Below are 17651 nucleotides of genomic sequence, written 5' to 3' on the forward strand. Positions count from 1 at the left end.
GTTGAAGATTTGAGCCTATTACTCATCTGTTTGCTTAAGTTCAGAAGCCACAGGGAATTGTACTCAGAAGTAGACTCAGTCCCCCATGCCCTTGGACCCACACGAGTACAAGCCCCTAAGCCAAAAAAACATTTCTGGACCCTGGCATCTTTGCCACCTTTTTCTCTGCTGGCTATCACTTTAAAGAAAGAAGATCGCGCAGACTGGGAGAAAGGATTGGTCAGTGGAAGCTGGAACCTGAATGCACAGATGCAGACCTGTATCCTGGCGCTTGGGAAGCTGAGCTACACAGCAAGATGCTGTCTCCAAAAGAAATAAAATAAAATAAAATAAAATAAAATAAAATAAAATAAAATAAAATAAAAGCCAGTGGATCCGGTGTGGAGGCAAGACAATGATGCCACGAGTTGGGTGCCCAGGTGCCTGTAAAGCTCAGTTGCTTCCAGCTGTACACATCTGGTCAGTCAGCTCGCTATTGAATCCATCCTGTGTTTGTTGGTGTCCTCTTGAGAAGCACGCCCCTGGGAGATGATACACACCCTCTTCCTCATCCATATTTTTTATCTTCCATAATTTCAGTTACCACTTCCAACTGCAACAAACACAGTCTAAAAATATTTAAGTGGAATGTGCCAGGAATATACTTCGTAAGTTTTTTAAATAATTATATTAGAAGAGACTGTTAGATTATTTCACTATTGGTTAAAATCATTAATATTGGCTACCTAATTCAAAATATAAGCCTTATCAAAAGTATATATTAAAGTATATATTATGTAAATATAGCAGAAAAAGGGAGTCTATATAGGGTTAGGCATCCTCAATTTCAAGTACCCTACTGGGATTTCTGAGATGTCTCTCCTACATATAAAGCTGAAATCCTATATGTATATATGCAAACATGTATAAATACATACATGTGTAGAGTTTATTATAAGGTATTGGCTGTTTCTCTTGACATCTTACCTTTGTCATGTGGAAGCCTCAATATCTTCTTAGAAAACAAGAGACACAAGTCCTGGACATTTAATGACACAGCTATTAAAAAAAAAACACACAAAATGAAACACTCATACACAGAGAGAGAGAGAGAGAGAAAATGTTCTCATAATTCAGAAGCCCAGAATCAAGGGATCATGAGAACTGGTTCCTTCCAGAAACTCTAAGAGAGGATGCCTCTCACCCAGGCTGTGTCCATGGAAGTAAGAGGTGTGTAGAGAACTAAGAGATTGGACAACGGGGGTTTAGTGTGACTGTAGCCAGGACTCAGGCTGTGTGCAACCGTGTACTTGGGCACTCAAAGAATATAAACACAGACCAAGGCTGTTGGACAATTGCACATGGTGATGTACATGGCAAACACAAGTCTGATGCCAGGGGACCAAGTCACTGTTTCACATCAGATCCCAGAAGAGACATTTCTAGAAATCACTGGAAGCATGCGCAGTCCAAGTTCCTTTTCAGTAAAATCCTGTGGCTAGGCAGTCCAAATCTGTGGTAGCCACGTCAATGAAAGAAGACTGAAAATAGGAGGGAAGATGACAGAAACCTTATCAAAGGAAGCTGTCTTTGGATCCTGCTAGCTTTCATCTAGTCAACTGACATTCCTCCTGAGTGCCTAAAACATACTTCCAATCACCAAAATCCTAGACCCAACCTCATAAATCAAGGCTTGTTTTGCATGCTTTCCCTTACCTGAGCCTTAGCATCTTGGCCTCTGTTAGCATCCCCTCTGAAATTAACCAGGAAGAAGTCAACCTACTCCAGAGGGACTGGAATCCCAAAACTTCCAGCTTCAAGGAAAGGGAGGTGTGTGGTCTCATACCTGCCTTCCTTCTGCCTCGACCTCCCAACTGCTGAGACTAAACACACCCACGCTCAGAAGTCAAGTTCTCCTTCATATTACACTGACTTGACCGTGTCAAACCCTAGCCACCTGGTGCTCATACAGGGTTTTATTCCTCTTTTAAACTCCAAGGTTGCTTCCCTTCAGCTCTTGACATCAGTGAAAACCATGTCTTTCCCTGGTGACAAGAGTGTCAGGCAATTCAACAGACCTGAGGTACAGATTATGAGTACTTTCTGGGTGGGAAAGACCCATAGTGCCTTGAGGATAGGGCTCCTGAAGCAGGTGGGAGCTATAGTCTCAAGAAGCCACAGGTAGCAGGAAAAGCAAGAAGACAGAGTGCATCCACTCTGTCACCAGTACAGCCAGCTTTGGGGATTAAGACAGAAGAGTGTCCAGGATTCGTGCAGTCTGTTCTCTGCCTTTATGCATGCAAGTCCTACTCCCTACCCTCCTGTAAGACATTCTCTTGGCCTCTCACTTTGTATGTCTTTCTTCAAGGTGTAACATAAAGTTCACCTATTCTTAGAAACCATCTTCAGTCTATGCCACATACAGCAACCTCCTTTACAGGGTGTTCAGTCATCTTCAGTTTAGTTTCTTGTGCTTAAGGTTTCTTCCCCCCAAAAGGCCCAACTTTAGATTCCTGATGAATTTTTTTGGAGGAGGGAGGGTAAAAATTAAAAAGAAAGGAAGATGAGAGAAAGAAGGCAGAGTGTGGGAGAGAAAGGAAAAATGTTGCAGTTTGCATAAGAATGGTCCTAATAGGCTCATATTAGAATGCTTAGTAACCGTCACCAGGGAGTAGAGCTGTTTGAAAGGATTGGAAGGTTTAACAGGTGTGGCTTTGTTGGAGCAGGTATGGCCTTGTTAGAGGAAGTGTGTCACTGGCAGTGGGCTTTGAGGTTTCAGAAGCCTATGTCATGTCCAGGTTCTGCCTTTCGGTCTGAGGATCAGGATGTAGCTTGGTGGCTACTGCCCCACTACCTGCCTGGATCTACCATACTCCCCACCATGACTATAATGGGCTAACCCTCTGAAACTGTGAGAGAACCCCATGTAATGCTTTCTTTCATAAGAGTTGCCTTAGTCATGGTGTCTCTTCACAGCAATAGAATAGTGACTAAGATAGAAAAGAAAGAATGATGGGAGTGAGGGAAGAATGGAAGGATAGAGAGAGGAAGGAATATATTCAAGGAATGAATGTTTATAATTTAAAAAGAAACATGCGAGCTTGTGGATCAGAAAGAATTGACTGCCACATCTGTCCCCTCCTTCGCAGTAGTCCAGTGGCAATCCCTGCTCTTGCCACTGGTGACCTCATTCCTCAGCCTCCAGAAAATGCCCAAGGGCCCCCAACACCTGCTTCCCCAGAGGAGAGGCACTGGTGAAGGCCAAGGTCTCAACAGCAGCATCTCAGAGGCTGTCCTGGGGCAGAAGAAGGGGACAAGGGAACTTAGAGAGTCATGGGAAAGAAGAAGGAACCCCTCTCCCGCCGGCCTCTGACTCACATTTCTAAATGGCTGAGAGTCAAGAGTCTCCACTGACAAAAATAAAAAGTGCTATGAAGATTGCCTGCATAGAAACACTATTATTCCTTTTCCAGAGTGATGGCTCAGACCAGAGTAGTAAACCAGCTAACGAACTGTGCTAAAGGCCAAAATGTATGTGACCTTTTCGTTTAACTTCATCCGTGCTCCTGTCTCATCCACAAGCCCACATAGCTCACCTCATAAACCACCTTACAGTCACATTTTCCAAAAAAGAAGAAGAAGAAGAAGTTCTTGAGATAAGCAAAATAAATAAACCAGCTCACAGCTCTTTTTTTTTAACTTAAATTTTAAACTTTGCATAATCTTTTCACTTGGCTGCTAATTATATCCTTGGAGCAAGAGTAACTTCAAAAGCTACTTAAGAAGACACTTAAATGAGTGTGTGTGCCTCTCTCTTTCTTCTCTCTTTCCGCTATCTGTCCTCTGTCTCTCTCCCAGCATCTTGTAATTCTTTCTCTGAGGTAGAAGGCAAGACACTAGTCACACCTGAATGGAAAGTCCTAATCAGTCTGTATGTAAGAAAAGGAAGTGAAAACACTTGGTGTAAGTTTCCTCTTTCGCTTTAGGAAGCAAATACATGGCAGAGTGGTGATTATGGGCCATGTACGCTGCCTCTGTTTTCAGCAAAATAAAGTCCCCTGATTCACATGTGTCCCATCTCCAAGAGTTTGAAGTTACAGCCAAAAGTTACTCTGACCAGAGCTCCCCATGAGCAGCTGTGGCCATTGATATCTCCAAACCACTGTAATAGAACATCTAATTTTCAACACCCTGGAAAAATATCTCCTACCCATCAAACAGAGCTACATAAAGGACTTCCTAAAGCCCAACTCCAAGGAGACAGTTGGGGCAATAGTTGTGTGATATCACAACTCTATTTCTCATTGTAACCCTCCTGCATGATGTTCTATGGTTAGCAACCCACTCATCAATATAGCAAGTCCCATTTCTTAATAAGGGTCACAGGCATCCATGAGAGTCATGGCAGGAATACAAACAGACACTCTCTGTAGCTAGTACTGATATTCCCACCTGGTGAACTGAACTCACCAGCACCATAAGTCAGGCTTCCATGGGCTCAGAAGTCCCAACTCCTTAATTCTTCTGGCTACTGATGATGATTTACATAATGAGGACCCCCATAGGCTTATATATTTGAATTACCTGGTCTCTCCACTTGGTGGCTATTTGGGGAGGGTTAGGAGGTGCAGCCTTGCTTGTGTAAGCATGGCACTGGGGTTTTGAGGCTTTGAGGTTTCAAAAGACTGGCACCATTTCTCGTTAGCTCTCTGTGCCTCCTACCTTTGGATCAAGATGTGAGCTTTCAACTGCTCCTGATGGCTTGGCTTTGTTCTGCCATCATGGACGCTGAACACTCTGAAACCATTAGCCTAATTAAATGCTTTCCTTTATAAGTTCCATTGATTATGGTGGTTTTGTCAGAACAATAGAAAGGTGACTATGACAGGTGACCTTGCTGGACAGCATGGGCTATCGGGACTCCTGAAGAGAGACAAACTGAGAAGCAGAGTTGAGTTGCCCTGGTTGACTCTTTCCCACATTGCACCATTACAAAAGGCCTCAGCTTCTCTAAATTCACTTCCCAGTGTATCAAGCAGCAAGGCCTAGCAATGCTAACACTCTGAGTTAAACATGAAAGAGAAAAGATGAGACAGATAATTCAAGTATTAGGAGAAAGAGTGGTCTTGGGGTATTTGCAGCAGTGTGAGTTTCTTTGGTTCCCACACCTCGTTGTCATGTAGGATCTATGTTGTGTGGGCATAATTGTGATTTATTGGTCCTGGAAATAAAGAAATTGCTCCAAAAGTAACCTTTCACTAAGATTATTGGACAAAGCCTGTGTACTTTCTAGGGATCTATAAAATGCCAAATTCCTAGCAAAAGAACATAAGAGGAGAGCTCTGAGACTCAACACTGCAAGTTTAGAGCTACTGGCAGTGATAAATTGGCCCCATCCCTACAAGTGCCCCAGTTGTCCTGGAAATGGTGGGAGAGGCTGACACAGGATTGTGGCTAGGACTTGCTGCAGTTGGTGAAAGTTCCTCATGGAGACCTCCACAACAGAGCTCACATTGTTACACGTACACACAGGCCAGACTTTCTCTCAACATGTCTGTCAGCTACTGCCAACCTCTCTGTTTCTGCGTTAATTCAAAGACTCCTCAAAACATTGTCCAAGAATAAGGGGACAAGTGCAAGATCTATAATGGTTCTATTTAACAGACATCAGTAGATATATCATCATGAACTTGAGGAAAACCAATAGTCCTACTCTATGGATATAGCTATGGCAGGAGCTGGTGGCTTACACATTAGGAGAGCAAGAGTGTCTGACCTGAGAAGCAAGCAACCTTGGGCGAGCAGTAGTATGGGGCAGCATCTCCACCCCTGAGCAGAACCTCCGTGACCCTCTCTCATTTTAAGTACACGTATCTATGAGGGAACTATACAAAAGAGCCTCTCAGGTACTCAGGTTTCAGATCCAGGACTTCTCTTTCCTCCCCTCCAGGGACCTGGCCAGTGATCAATTCTTCATCAACTCCTGTGGCACTTAAATGTTACCTGGTCCTAGGACATGGAAATTCAGAATAGACCCCAGGGAGAAAGTAGATGGTTTTGTTCACTCGGTTCAATAGTTTTCCTGTATGCTCTACAGAATCCCTAGCGTGCTGACAGAACTGGCAACCTCTCTCCAGCTCAAACTAATCATCTCACCTCTCCCAGTCTACACACTGAGAGGCTCCAGGGGACTTTTGTTTTGAAACTGGACCTTCTGAGATCAGCTGGGAGACACTGCTTCATATTTTTTAAGGTAAAACAAGAGTTGTCTCTGGCTTTTCTGTCCCCGGGGCATTGGGGTTTGTGTAATTGTGTTGCCATTTTTAGATTTTTATGAAGAAATAAAAATTTATAAATGCTGGGCCATTAGGCTAGGCTCTGCCACTCTTGCCAGAGCCAGGGCTGGGATCTAAGGGCCGAACTATAGTCATGTGGTCATTAGTGTATAGAATAAAAGGGCCTGGAAATGGAGGTTTAGATATTTGGTATACAAGGGATACTCATCCTGGAACAGATTTCTAACCGTGTGTGGTGTGTGTGTGTGTGTGTGTGTGTGTGTGTGTGTGTGTGTGTTTGCATATTCGTCCACACACACATTTATAATGGTGGCCATAGGAAGCCAATAGTTGAGTTGAAGATATTGCATTTGTCATTCCCTCCTAGTCATCCTGTTCTACTTAGGGTTCTCCAAAGGATCAGAAGTGTGTGTGTGTGTGTGTGTGTGTGTGTGTGTGTGTGTGTGTGTGTGTGTTAATCCCCTAATCCAAAGCTTCAAGGACCAGATTACAGACTGTGGTACAACTAGACCAAAAATGGCTGTCTCTCAGTGGAAAAGCCAAAAATATGGCAGTTGTTCAGTCCAGGAGGTTGAATGTCTCAGGCCCAATCTGGTGCTGGAGTCCAGGAGAATCCCTAAAGAGCTAATGGTCTTCAATTCTTCCTTGGCATCCCAAAGAAACAGGTTCTAATACTCATAAAAGAATGCTTTGGCAATGGGATAGATGGACTCGCCAGCAAGAGTAAAGGCAAACATGCAAAGCCAAAAGTCCCTTCTTTCATGTTCTGTTATTTTCATTGTGACTAGAAGGTGTGACTGACAATGAAGGCCCAGATTTAGAGTGAGCCTTCTCAAAGCAGATGATCCAACCAAGTAAATCCCTCACTAACATGCCCAGTTTGCTTGGTTTTAGTTGTTTCCAGATGTGGTCAGACTGACAAAAACACACACCTCATCTCCAGGCTATTCCCAGCGTTCCAGCTATCTTTATCCCAGGAATCCATCTCATAATTGATGAAGTTAATCTTAATTTAGGAAAGAATGCAAAAGGTCTCTTTGGTCCATTGTCCCTGAAGGCCCTGAAGTCCAAATTGGAGTTCATCTGAAAGTTAGGGGCCTTCACAGTAATTAGAGTTGATAGGAATACAAAGGTCTGTAGAATTCCTTTGGCCTTCTTAATATGGTTTAGATATCAGTGCTAAAGTCTTGGTCCCCAGCCGGTGGCATTATTGGCACAGCAGCAGTCCAAGCAACAAGGAAACAAACATGCCCAGAACCATGAACCAAATCAATGTTTCCTCTTTTTTAAGTTGATTTGTCAAGTATTTTGCCAATGACAGAAAAGCTGACCCAGTGCACCATTCCATCCCCCACGCTTCAAGCAAAATCAATGGCAAGGCTTGGGCTGTACTGTTGACAGATTCTGGTAAAGGGGCAGCAACTGTGGGTGTAAGAAGACCCATGTCTTCAAGGGGGGAGAGAATCTACCCGTGCAACTCAGGGTGAGAGCAGAGGCCAGGCCCTACATAGCAGAGGAGCTAACTAAGAAGGGGAATCAGGAAGTTGCCAGCTTTGGAATGCAAGAACCAGAAGATCCCCTAACTTACTCTCTCTTGACACCCAATGGTGATGAAAGTGCCTACCAAAGAGCATCTGGCTCCTCACCAGCTCTTCAGCCCCACCCAGACACAGCCCTGGCTCTCCCAGAATATCATCAGCTTCCAAGAGAAAATCCTGTAAGAGAAGAGGTGTAAATGCAAGCAACCCTGCTGTTGTGTGTATGTGCCTGTGTTTTCAAAACACACAGAGCAAGTGAACCTGGATAAGAATAGCGAGAACCAGCCAGGGCCTGCAGGTGTCATCACTGCCCTTCTCAAAAACCTATCCCTCCTGGGGAAAGGCCAGGTAGGGCAGCAGGGTCAAAGAGAATATACCTCAGAGGTGGCTCTGCCCTTAGTCACCAAAGAAATCTGTCTCCATCTAGGGAGAATTGAATTCTGAAATTTCCCAGTACAGAACAGAGTCTTCTTGAATTTCATAGATGAAGGTGAACTACACAGGTCTTTTGTTTGTTTGTTTGGTTGGTTGGTTGGTTTTGGTTTTGTTGTTGTTGTTGTCTAGAGGCCCACTGTTCAGTAAGAGATTATTAATACCAAGCAAGTCTCACAATGGAAATAGCCAGTTTAGAAATGCAAAATCTTTCCCAGACAAAGTTATGAGATGGTGTCTCTGAGATCAGGGTTCATGTGAGCCTCAGTTTTTGGGGAAAACCATTAGACAAGAGGGACTCAGAGCAAGCCTTCTCTTGTGCATGATCCGATGCAACAAATGCTTGGGAGAAAAGAAGCCAATGGAGGCATTCATTCATCCATCAGTGTAGTGTTTTCCCTGGATCTGCTTTGTCTCATGTTGTTGGCTAGGTTAGAGGATAGGATGAACTACACACTAATTCTTTGTTCCTGTAGGTAAACGGGAGAGATTGGATGAATATTGATATTATATAAAGAAGAAACACCCTTGGGAAGGTCACTGTATAGATGCACCAGATTTAAAGGGCCTGTGAAGTGCCAGACAGCCTTTGGACACTAAGGTCTGGAGCAGAATAGAGAAGATTGAGTCTGAGAAACTGGTAACAGTCAGAAGCAGTTAGTGGAGTGGCTTCATAGTGGACAAGCGTGCATGCACACACTTGGAACATATACAGAACAAATCTGAGAAACTCCAATAGTCAAAGAATACAGTGTAATGTAGATCCAAAGTGTATCCAAGAACCATGGCAGAGATGGTTCTGAGGAGGAGAAAAAGGTCACCCAGGTCCACTGCCAGAAACTCCAGTCAGATAGAGATCCCTGGAGATATTAATGAGGAAAGAGCTATTAGAAAGAGCAGGTAAGCTAAGGAGAGAGACAAGATGAGGACATGGTGAATGAAGATGCCAGGTGGCTTGCTTGGTTTCACAGAGCCAGTGAGTAGGAGAGTAGGCTTCAGACTCAGATCCCAGATCTCCATAATGCCAAAACTCTATGCTCCTGACACCATGAATCAAAGCCATGGATTTTCCCTCTGGCTCCTGCTATCTGCATCTGCTTTATAAACTTAGTTCTTCTTAGGGAAGGAAGGGAAGAAAGCTAGGCAAGGCCAACACTTTGTTCTGCTCTGGCTCTGAGGACACCAGCCTGGGAATTAGGATAGCATTGCCTACTTCTCGATGACAGGCCCAGAGTCTGTGGGGCCTTCCCCTTCAAAGGATGAAGTAATTCATAAACAGGAGACTTGCAGGCAAGAGCAATGAATCTCAGGGGCCATGCTAATTAAAAAGCCCGTATTACATTACTTCCTCAAGGACTTGTCTTCTAATTTTTAGGATTATGCTACATTGATTAATTTATACAAGTTTTTAATCCCTCTGTGTTTAATGAAGTCCAGGAGCATGGGAATAGGAGCATAATTGAGCTTCATATTATTTTATTAGGGAGAATTATGGCCCAGTGTGTCATAGAGATGTTTGTGAGGGTGGGGAAAGAGTACTCAAAACATTAACCAATTGCTTTCCAAATGCCAGCAGGGCCTTCCCCAGGGAAGGCCAGCACACTGGCCAGTTCATCTTCCCATGCTCTTAGGCTGTGAGTGCCTAAGAGAAAGGTATCCATGTTTGTCGTGGCAGGCACTGCCTTTCCCACCACATCGTGGCCACGTTCCCATACACCACCACTCTCCACGTGCTCAGGTGTGCACACAAGGAGGCCAGAAGCCAAGGTCTGGTATCTTTTGCATCTTTTGTTTCTCTCCCTTATTTCTTGAGACACAGCTGTTATCAGACTTAGGCACACAGCCTGTGCCCCCAAAAGCCATGTTCAACCACTTGAAAGAAATTAGACAATTTAAGACAGTTTAAGACAAGGCCAAATTAGTAGTAGAAACAGAAAAAGTGAGATTTAATCCAGTGAGAACCTTGGAGTGAAGGACAAAGAGACCCACTGACCCCCACCTCAAGTCCATTTTTGGGGTCTCTGAAGCAAAGTTAAGCTTTAAGTAATAGGCCAGTGCTATGCATATCTAAGCAGTACCTAAAGTGTTGTGATCATGGTCTCTTTGGAGGTGGTTTAACAAATTATTAGACTTCCTTTCTAGAACAAAACAAAAACAAAAACAAAAACAAAAACAAAAACAAAAAGTCTCCCTTATTGATGTCCCAAGCTTTAAGCTTTCTATTCGCAAATCTCAGCATGAGATTTCTGGAGGAGACTCTTACTTGTCATTCACTGTTTGAATAGTCTGAGAGCCAAAGCAAGAAATACAATTGTTTGGGTTTCTTTTTTTCCTTTTAGAATATCTTCATTCTGCCAGGCCAGTCACAGAGTCTCTCAATGATCCTGAGCAGTGGCTCTCAACCTAGATGTCAAATAACCCTTTCACAAGAGTCTCCTAGGACCATTGGAAAGCACAGATATTTTCATTACAATTCATAACATTAGTTAACTTATACTTATGACTCATAACATTAGCAAACCTATGCTTATTAAGTAGCACGAAGAAGTGGGAGTGGGTGGGTAGGGGAGTGGGGGGGAGGATATGGGGGACTTTTGGGATAGCACTTCAAATGTAAATGAAGAAAATACCTAATAAAAAAAATTTTTTAAAGAATAAGTTTTGATTGGGGGGGGGGTGTCACCACAACATGAGGAACTGTACTGAACGGTCGCAGCTCTAGAAGGTTGAGAACTACTCTGCCCTTGGGCTCATTGACAGCTAGGCTGACAGCAAGCCCTAGAACCCTCTTTTCTCTCCCTTCCCAAGGCAGGGATGCCAGAGCAGGGATACCAGGCAGCCAATGTTATTCTGTTAGTTTTGATGGAATAAAACTAGGACTTCATGTTTGCACAGCAAACACTTCACAGTTTGATCCATCTCCCCTCTTCCTCTTCTCCACCATTTCTCTTCAAAATTCCTATGACTCCTGCCATAGTCAGGGTTTCTATTGCTGTGCTACAACAGTATGCCCACAAAGCAACTTGAGGACAAAAGGGTTTATTTCATCTTAAAGCCTGTAAACCACCATCCAGGGAAGTTAGGGTTAGAACTCAAAGCAGGAACCTGGAGGCAGGAAATGATGCAGAGGCCATGGAGGAACAGTGCTCACCAGTAGGCTTGCTCCCCATGTCTTCCTCGGCCTGCTTTCTTACAACATCCAGGACTACCTGTTCAGGTCCTGTTATCACCCAAAGTGAGCTTGGCCCTCCCACATTGATCATCAATCCAGAAAAATGCACCAGTTGGACCATAGGACAATCTGGTGGGGATATTATCCCAACTGGGGTTCCCTCTTCCCAAATGATTCTAGCCTGTGTCAAATTGATGTAAAACTAAGCCAGCACAATTCCTAGCCCTGTGCTCCAAACTCCAGCACAGGCTCATCTTCATTCTAGGGCTCTCCCCTGGAAGATTTCCCTGATGGACTCCACAGGGCAAAAATTCATCTCTCCTCCATCTGTGGTAGAAGTGCCTGCTTTCCCCCAAGAGAAGTTGAACTAAATAAATGTCTGCAATCTATGTCTCAATCTTAGAGCCTCTGCCCCAAGGGAATTTAATTAATAGCTTGCTATAACCCAAAGGTCAAAATGCGCCATTCCCAGCAAGGCAGGTGGATGGACTGAGGGGGCCTCCTTCCAGATTTGTACAAAAGACCTGATCTAGGGGCGGCAGCCACCTTGGCCCCTATCTCAGGCCCTGCAAATCTTCCTGCAACCCTCCTAACGAGATCCATTTTCCAGGACTCAGTTTCCTCCAATGTGAGCTCAGACAATCTGATGGTGCTTTCTGGGGGCTTTCTCCAATGGAAACTGTAGAGAATACTAGGCTCCCCACAAACTCCAAGGCTCCTGTTTTCTGTCCCATCCTCTGGAGGCCAGAACTAGAGCCTGTACCTGTACCTGTACCTGTGGGGTCACAAAAGATGGCTCAAGCTTTCTGAATTGGGATGATTCAGGACAAATCCTTCAGCCCTTGGGGTAGGGCCAGCCTTGGTTCCTAAAGAAAGAGAATCTAAGCCCTGGATCTGAACTCCATTTCGGGTCTGGTTTCCTCCCTCAATTCATCCCCACAGCAAAGAGCAAAGCTCTCTCTCTCTCTCTCTCTCTCTCTCTCTCTCTCTCTCTCTCTCTCGCGCGCGCGCGCGCCTCTGCCTCCTGCCTCTCTGCCTCTCTCTCTGCCTCTCTCTCTGCCTCTCTGCCTCTCTGCCTCTCTCTCTGCCTCTCTGCCTCTCTGCCTCTCTGCCTCTGCCTTAATCTGCCCCTCCTGCCAAAACAAAATGGAATGGAGAAGGAAGCTTAAACAATAGAAACCCATTTCTCAGCACCCCAAAAGCTAGGTACTGAAGTGCCAGGATGGCTACTTTCTAGCAAGGGCCCATCTTCCTGGCTTATAGATGGCTTCCTGCTCTCTATGTAAAGACATGGTCCAAAGAGAGACAGAGGAAGCTCTCTGCTATTTTTTCCCATAAAGGCTGGAATCCCATCCATAAGGTCATCATAGCCACTGCTTCACCTACACCTAGTTTTTAAACTTGTTAAAATACTTGTCTCAAAATGCATATTAAGAGGATTGGTGCTTCCACCTCTGTAAACCTAAATACACAGACCCAGGAGGACATCCAGGTACCTTATGATGCAAACATCCACTGCAGTCTACCAGAGTTCACAAAGGGTGTTTGTTATGTGTACACCCAAGCTCACTGCCATCACAGACTCCAAAGCTGACGGGCACCCTCTTTAGATGTGTTTGCTTTATCAGTTCAAGTGCATAAATTGGAATGCATAGGACATGGTATGTTCAAAGAAGGATGGATGCAACTCCCAAATCCACCAGGCCTGTTGGCACATGCCTTTAATTTCAGCACTTGGAGGCAGAGGCAGGTGAATCTTTGTGAATTCAAGGCCAGTTTGGTCTACATCGTGAGTCCCAACGCAGCCAAGGATGCAGAGTGAGACCCTGTCTTAAAAAAGAAAAATCCTCTCTTCAACATGACATGATGATGAAGAGCAGTGTCACCAACAATGTCACCAAGCACTGGGCCAGTTCCTTAAGTTTTCCACATCTCTGTCCCTTCATCTCTGAGATGGAGATCGTGAAGGCAGAGTTGTTGGGATAATTAATTGAGATGAAAGTGGGTAAGATGCTTAGGGAGAGCCTTGCTTCCTGCTGCTTCCCCATGCTTTCTGCTGATAGGAGAGGTAGGAGGTATTTTTTACCACGCTGCTCTGACCACATCTATAAAGTTTCCGCATCTCTTGCAGTCCGTATCATGAACAGGAGGGGTCTCTGGTTATGAGATGGAGCAATTTCCAGCTTCTGCCTCATGCTTTTAAGTACCTGACGGGTAATTTTAGACACCGAACCTATTTACCTCTATGGCCATAAAATAATTTTTAAATAAACTTCGGAAAAATTAAGTTCCTCCCCCACAGAGAGAACCTCAGGTGCAGAACTGGCAGCTGTTTGTAATTGGCTACCTCGAGTCCAAGTAATGCAGGCAAGCATAGGGAAAAGCTTGGTAACTTGGGGTTACTTGGTTTGGATCGTTATTCTTCTAACAGCTCACTTGGCAGCCCAGGTTCTTTACCTGCAAGGATTGTGTGCACCTACACATGTCTCCAAGCACCTAGCAAATTAGGAAACCCCCTGACACACAGACACCTACATCATGATCTAAACACACACACACATACACAGCACACATCTCTCTAAACAATGGGACAACTCAAGTCATTCAAATATGCCCACAAGGCATTCCAGGTACAAGAATGGAAAGGTCAATCCAGCCTACATTGTTTGAGGTGGATGCACAGTAAGACAAATTGTGCCCACAGTGAACTTTTAGGGAGAACTCCTTTTTTTTCCCATCTTATGCCCATGCATAATCATGTATGTGATTAAAATCTGATGCATTGTGGGAATTGACAGTCCCCAGAGGAAAGATGACTCTGTGACCTAATTTATCCATCAAAACAGAGAATCACCGGCACTCAGAGGACTGGAGAGATGGCTCAGTAGGTAAGAGTAGTTATTACTCTTCCTAAGACCCCAAGCTTGATCGCTAACACCCACAAGCTCACAACCACCTGGAAGTCCAGCTCCTGAGGACCCCACACCTCTAGCTTCTGCCGGCACCTGTACACATCTGCACATAACCACACCTGTACCTACACATACATACTCATAATTTAAAAGAAATCTTTTCGAATGGAGAACCACCCAAGCTGCTTCCCTCTGTAGCCAGTCCCTCCTTCTGTTAGATCTCATCGAAAGATACTCTAGGTTGTAAACTGGGACCCTTAACCACTCTTACTGCTGTAGGCAGTGAGTTCTGATCTTTTCTATTGATTTGCTTGAAATAATGTTTCCTTAACACTTTTGTAAACCTGAAAGGGGGGGGAGGGTTATTTGGATCTCTTGACTAAGAAGCCAAAAATTTAGAAACATCCGACCCTGATTCCAAACACATCCACGGGGCCATTTCAGTATCTTCTCCAGTACTTCTCCAGTCAAAGGACTGGAGCTTTTCTGTTTAACCTGAGCAGGAGAAAGAGAAATACTTTCAGGAAGGATATAAGCTCTGTGTGTGTGTGTGTGTGTGTGTGTGTGTGTGTGTGTGTGTGTGTGTGTGTGTGTGTGCAATGCATTATATATTTATGTAGCAGAAACCAGACATCCCCCTGTGCAGCAGCAATTAAGAAGGGAGTTTATTCTAAAGTTCTGTCAATACACCGTGGGTGTTATTTTTAAGTTCCCTGAAGAAATTGGATCCTTAATTTGTACCCTCACCAAAGCCTGCACCTCATGGTTGGAAACCACGCAACCTCCCAAGTGTGCCTGTAATCATATTCCATAGTGGGATATAAACATGACATACTCATCCATATCTGACTGAGAATGCTTACAGAAACTACTGTAGGAATGGTGGTCTTGTAGCCTTCATTTGTCACCATTTCCATATGGAATCATGACCAGCTTTTTCAAGGTACATCTTCTCTAGGCAAAATCATTGTCCTTGTCATTGGAGTGTGGCTGAGATGCCTGGCCAGGCCCCTGGAGACTTGGGCAAAAGCAGAGATATTTCTGTTACCCACTGACAGTAGTAAGCACTAAGCTGTATCCAACCATCCATGCTGTGCACAAACTCTCCTCTGTTTCTCATAGCAATGCTAAGGTTGAAGTGTAGTTATTTGACTGGTCCCATCTTTCAGGTGAGAAAAACTAGGAACAGAAAAGCTGCAATTTTTGCCTAACCTTACTCAGCCAATCACTGAATGGTCTAGCCTCTTGCCTTCCTAGATTAGATGAAGTAAATTCAAAGTCTTGCTTCCTGCACTGAAAATGATTTCCAATAATAATAATAATAATAATCTGGAGAGATAGCTCAGCAACCTAAAGCATATATTGCTCTTACAGAGAACCCAAGTTTGGTTCCTAGAACCCACATCAGGCAAATCACAACCTCTTGTAAGTCCAATCGCAGAAGATCCAGCACCCATCTTCTGTCCTCTGCAGGCAACTATGGCCACATGCAGATGCTTGCCATTCCCCCCCCCACATACACACACACACACAGAGAGAGATACATGTTCATAAATATAATTCAGAATAAAAATAAATCTTCCTTAAAACTCAATGCTCACCTCTCCAAAAAGCAAGCCTCAAAGATGATTTGAGCAAGAGCTGGCCTCTGCCAGTGTGGTTCTATAATTCTAGAAATGCAGGACAATCATCAGGCAGCACAATAGTTCAAAAGGGAAGAACGATACCTCATTCACAACGGAGACAATTAGGAAGAGCCATTGCATAGCCTCAGAGGTAAGCAAGCCCTGCTCGGTGCAGGAAGCCTCGGAAGAAATATGATTAAATTCTGCGCTTCGAGTCCCACCCCCTTGACTGCAGTGGGTTTTCAAAAGTACTAATATAAACCCAAGAGCCCCCCAAAAGGCAAATATTACAAACAATGCAGCAGTATATAGCAGTTACCAGCAAAGAAGCATCAGTCTCTGTGGACTGTCACGTAAGTGGAAACTTTTATAGGGAATGTAAGTTATGCCTTCCTCTCTTCGGACTCTTGGGTTAGGGAATGGCTACCTATGGGCTTCTTTTAGATGTGACATCCCTCTTTATGGTCACAGAGACCATGTAAACCAGATATAAGACTGCTAAATTTCACATAAGGAAATGAGTTCAGAAAAAGGCAAATAAGTTGCCTGAGGTAAAAACATGGTCCACCCACAGTGATGCCAGGGGCTGGCCAGAAGGTCAACGGACAACGTCGAGGCATGTGTTGTGCTCCCTCACCTCAGACAGGCAGCAGGCCACTCTGAAGCAGGTCATCCTCAAACCTGCTTGAGCTTCCCAAGCCACTCAATCCAAATGGCCTTTGTGTGGCCTACGTAACCGTATGGTCCAAGAGTAATGATAACTATCCACAGAATTGGAGATGGCAATGTATGTCTGTTGACCTAGCATTCTGGAGGTGGAGACAGGAAGATTACAAGCTCAATGCCAACCTGGGATAAATAGTTCTTAGGTTCTATAACAAGATTCTTTCTCAATACAGAAAGACAAATCGGAAGGAAGAATGGAGAGGGGGTGGCAGGGAGAGAGAAAGAGGGAAGGGAGGAAGGTATGGAAGGAAGGAGGGAGAGAGGCCAGTCTCATTCATGATCTATATACATTCTCAATACCTCATCCTAGCATCCCCAAAGGTGACTCCTCATAACTCAATCACATCACATTTCCTTCTGCAATTTATATTTCCCATTCAATGTCTTGTTGGAGGGATCGACATCATCCACGTTAGTATATGCCATTCAAAGGGCTTCATCCTCATTTGATAGAGCAGATGTTGGCCCCTGAGCACAAACCCAGCCAGACACCTCTTTGTTTATGAATAAAATTGTTGGACTACCTCCATGGTTGTTCAGTTAAGTATTGCCTATGGCTGCTTTCCCTGCTGCAGTGGTGGGATGGGATAGCTGTGGCAGCAGAGACAGTGTGACCTGCTAAGCCTGTAATATTTACCATCTGGCCTTTGATGTCTAAGTTTCCTGACCATCCCCCAGCCCACTACAAAGTACCCCACTGTATCACTCAGATAATTTATCCATTCTTCTGTTGGTGGACATCTGGGTTGCTTCACTTTGATGTTATTTAGACTGTGGTTGGGAATCTTGCACACATCTGTGAATTTATCGAGGGTGTGCATTTAAAGATGTGGAAGCATGTTCGACTTTTTTGGAAATTTAATTTTTTTTCTTCCTAATTGGTTTTGCTAGTTTATGCTCCCAACAGCAATGTAAGATAACTATTAATTATCTTCTGTGATATCAAATTCTGAACTACACTTGGTACTGTG

This window comes from Mus musculus, chromosome 8 (genome assembly GCF_000001635.26).
Source record: "Mus musculus strain C57BL/6J chromosome 8, GRCm38.p6 C57BL/6J".
NCBI lineage: Eukaryota > Metazoa > Chordata > Mammalia > Rodentia > Muridae > Mus > Mus musculus.